The following is a 4,757-nucleotide window of genomic DNA, read 5'->3' on the forward strand; positions in this document are numbered from 1 at the left end:
TTTGTCTAAGCCTCCCAAGTACTGGGATTACAAGCGTGAGCCACCACGCCTGGCAAAGTACAAATATTTTTTAAGGACAAGATCTCCTACAAATGGGTCATGTCTTTGGCTCTAGGCAAAAGTTCCATTTAAGGATTGGCCATAGTCAAAGGATAAAAAAAAAAATTCTACACTATTCCCTCTGGGAAAACAATGCACTTCCATATTTTTCAAACAAACACATAAAATCAAGCTGAATAACAAAATTTTGTCACAAACAAAATCTGAACATTCTTCAAGGTGCATGATATCTTGAGCTGAGAGATCAGGTCCTACTTCTGTGATCCTTGTCAAAGAAACTCTTTTGCTCCCCTACTTTAGGTCAAGAGCTGAAATCACTCTGAGAGATGAGGTCATTGCTCACACCTAACAACCAGTATAGTCGAGGTCCTTATGGGTTGAGATTTTTGCCTGTTTTAACACAATTGCCAGAAGAGTAATTAAAACTTGCCCTTCAAATTCCAAGTTCCTAGCAAGTGGTAGTTTCACAAAATACAGTGCTAAGCCAAACACTCAAAAGGCAGATTACCTCTTAGCCTTTGTCTCTTACCACAAGTCCTCCCAAAAAATTACATAGATGAGGGGTGTTGGGGCTCAGGAAATGATACCTCAATGGTGGGGCTTTGGCACTATTGAAGAACCAAAATCGCTCTATCCTTCTCTTAATATGTGAGAGACTTTATCTGGCACAAGACAACCTTTATCCACCAAGGATTTCCTCCCTTTACTCTCCTCTAACTTGTAGCCAACTCACCCAAAAGCCCATGCCCCTTTCTTTCTATAACTCAGCCACTATAAAAACTTTAATCATCTAGCCTTACTTTGAATCTCATGTTTTGTGGGACTCTCATGTATAAAATGGGAATAAAAATCACAGAATTTTCGTGGGAATTGAGATAATCCAGATAAAGATTGTCATATAATTCATAATAATCAATTGGTTAATAACTGGTATGATATTTATTTATTATTTATATATTTTGTGGTACTAAGGATAGAACTCAGGGTCATTTTACCTATGAGCTACACCTCCAGTCTTATTTTATCTATTTTGGAACAGAGTCTAAGTTGCAGAGGGCCTCACTAAATTGTTGAGGCTGACCCCTGAGAACCTGTGATCTTCCTCCTGTCTCAACCTCTCTCAAGTACTAGGATTATAAGTATTTGCCCCCATACCCAGCTTTGGTACAGTATTTTTAAAATTAATTATTTGTGTTTTCCTTCTAAAGCCCAGAGTACATGCCTCATGTTCTGGGGCTGACTTTTATTTTTTCTCAGTGCCTAGAAGCAAGAAAAACTGGGTTCTGCTCCTCTAGGTCTTCACTGATGAGCTCTGTATTCTTGCATGCCTTGTGTTAAGTCTCAGAACCTGATACCCCAGTACTGGAGCCTTGACATGCTGAGAGACCTTAGTACCTACCTCAGAGTCCAGCTCCCACTGAACTTCCCTCATTTCTCCCCTTCCAGCACAGGGACAGGCTTTCTGCTTGTCTGCTAAAAATCTGAACCCCAAACCAGATGCAGTGGTGGACGGATGTAACCCCAGTACTTGGAAGGCTGAAGAAAAAGTACTGCAGGTTTGAGGCCAGCCTCAGGAATTGTCAGCAACTTAGGGAGACCCTGTTTCATTTTTTTTCCAGTTGTTTTTTTTTTTTTTTTTTTTTTTTTTTTTTGGTGGTACTGTGGTTCCTGGAAGCCCTTCTACCTCTGGGCTACACTCCCAGACCTATTTTTTATATTTTTATTTGGAAACAGGGTCTCTTAAGCCAGCACGGCTGGCTTCGAACCTGCGCCATCCTCCTGTCTCCGCCTCCCAAGCACAGGGATTACAAGCGTGCGCCACCATGCCCGGTAGAGACCCTGTTTCAAAAATAAAAAATAAAATAAAAGCCGGGCATGGTGGCACACACTTGTAAACCCAGCATTTGGGAGGCTGAGACAGGAGGATCGCAGTTCCTGGACACTCTCAGCTACTACTTAGTGAGGCCATTTGCACCTCAGTGAGACTGTTTCAAAATAAGGAATAAAAAAATCGGTATAGGAGTGTAGATCAGAGGTAGAATACCCCTGGGCTCCATCCCTCGTATCACACACACAAAAAAATTTTAAATTAAAAGGACTGAGGGTGTAGCATGGAGGTAGAATCACCCTGGGCTCAATCTCCACTACCAAAAATAGTCTGAACTCCATGGAAGAAATAATTCCCTCTGTTCCTCCCCTGAGTTTCCATCGCCTAAACTCATATCCCAGGAGAAGAGCATGAAGTCTGTCAACACACCTGGATAGACCTTGTCACACACCATTGTCTTCCATTTTAGTCTCAAAGAAAATAATTTGCAAACGCTTGTCTCTTCTGCACTTTGTCCAAACCCATTGCATGTTTGTCATGCTCACTGAATTCCCCTAAAACCATTCAAAATCACCCCGTAGAAAAGGGGAGTGTCACCGTTTCTGAAAAATTCTGAACTGGGGTGATCACACTCCAGCGATTCCTCCCTCATGCTGGGGTGTTTCCCTTACATAGGTTAATAGATGTGTCTGCCCCTTCTCCTGTTTACCTTTGTCAGTTTACCCCAACCTAGTGAGACCCTGTTCCAAAACAAAAAATAAAAAGGGTTGGTGGTGTAGCTCAGAGGTAGAATGTCCCTGGGTTCAGTCCCCAGTACCGCAGGAAAAGACAGACAGACAGACAGACCGACCAAAAAAAATAGAACTTAAAAGTCATCAATTCTGTCACTTTAATATACAGAGTTTTTACTTACATTAAAAATTTTTCAAGTGTCGAAAAATAAAAGTTGTTAAAAGTGGTCCCAAGGAAATAGGTATTGTGATTTATGGAATTGATGCACAATAAGATTCTTTATAATTTCGACAAATTTACCCTTGACATTTTAGACTTTTCCTATTAGTATATTGTCTGTTCCATGTGACAGGAACTTTTGAAATTCAATTAATCCTGAGTAGAGATAGATTGATATCAATTATAATGCAGTTAAAGATTAAAAACAAAAACTGTATTATTCATTAGCATGAGATTAGCATGAGATATAAATGCTTCCCTTCTCTCAACATTAAATTTAACTTTCCATTTTGTACTTAAACGTTTTATTTTTATTTTGTTTTCCTGGCATGTTTATCTATGAAATGTTCAGTAACTGAAAAATTCACTCTCTTCGTTTCTTTTCTAATCAATATTCTTACATTTTACAGAAAAAGTTCTAGTTTCCCCTGTGAGCATTCAGTAATGAAATCTGCTGAAACAAACTGGCAGTATACAGACTATCAGGAGAAAAAGCAATCTCCTCGCTACACTGTCGTAGGAACCACACGAAATGTGAAACTCAAAGAAGTGCCAGCCATGTGCAACCTAAATACCCCTTCATAAGGGAAGGAGAAAGTGGGCTGCCGTCTGCACTTTGATAGGAAGAGTAAATGATTGTTGAGTACCATCTTAGAGCCTAGAGTACAGAAAATAGCCTGGGCAAAGTCCCTCTGGGCTTAAGGAGGGGGGCTGAGAAGTTACAGGATGGAACCACAAGGGCTGTCTCTCTACACAAATGCAAGTCTCTCTAGTAGCCACCTCGAGCTGCCCTTGTGAGGAGAGATGAAAGTTCTCTCTGGGCATGACAATGACTTTCAGCTTCTTATCTCAGCAGTTTAATCTTTCCTGGTTAGTTAATGAGATTCCAAAGGGAAGGGGTGCTATAGTTTAGATCTCACATGATCCTCAAAGACCCATGATCCCAGGGTGGCAGTACTGGGAGGTGGTGGAACCTTTGAGAAGCGGCCTGGTAAGGTATCCTTAGGTTGTTGGGGATGTGCCCTTAGAGGAGCCTGTGGGACCCTGCTTTTGTCCTTTCTTTGCCTCCTGGCTCATGACGTGGGTCGCTTTGTTCTGCCACATGTTCATGCCATGATGTGCTGCCCTGCCACAAGCTCAGAGCAATGGGACTGATCCATTCTGAGCTGAAACCTCCAAAACTGTGAGCCAAAATGAACCTTTTTGCTTTTTTTTTTTTTTTTTTTTTTTGTGGTACTGGGATTCCTGGAAACCCTTCTACCTCCGGGCTACACTCCCAGACCTATTTTTATATTTTATTTGGAAACAGGGTCTCTTAAGCCAGCAAGGCTGGCTTTAAACCTGCGCCATCCTCCTGTCTCCTCCTCCCAAGCGCGGGGATTGCAAGCATGCGCCACCACGCCCGGCTACCTTTTTTCTTTATAAGTTGATTGTCTCGGGTGTTTTGTTATAATAGTGAAAAGCTAAAAGAGGGAGTTTAAGACAACGGAATTTCCTTTAAAAGGCATTCCTTCAGTCAAATAAGAGAACTTCAGAAAAAGTCCTTTCCTGAGCTTGGGGCAGAGACAGGGAAGGTCAAACAAGGGAAGGTTATAAAGACTTTAATGACCTTGATTCTTATCATTCAAAATGCTCAGTATGTCAAAGCATCCTACTCTGGGGATAATTTCTGATCCCCAGTAATTTTATTTCCCAGTTGTTACTGAAAGTGATTTTATCATATAGAGAAAGAAGGTATCAAAAAAGAATTCATTCTGTGGACCATATACACTAAGTTTCCTCCTGCCTCCATCAGTTTTAGGTAAAGGGGATTGGCCTGGTGCCAGGGTTGGAGACAGGTGGTCCATGGGCGAAAGCAAATCTACAGATGTATTTTGTTTTGAATTTCATGGTGTTGAACCACATGGCATTTTTGTTT

The sequence above is a fragment of the Muscardinus avellanarius genome, assembly GCF_963383645.1.
Source record: "Muscardinus avellanarius genome assembly, chromosome: 1".
Lineage (NCBI taxonomy): Eukaryota > Metazoa > Chordata > Mammalia > Rodentia > Gliridae > Muscardinus > Muscardinus avellanarius.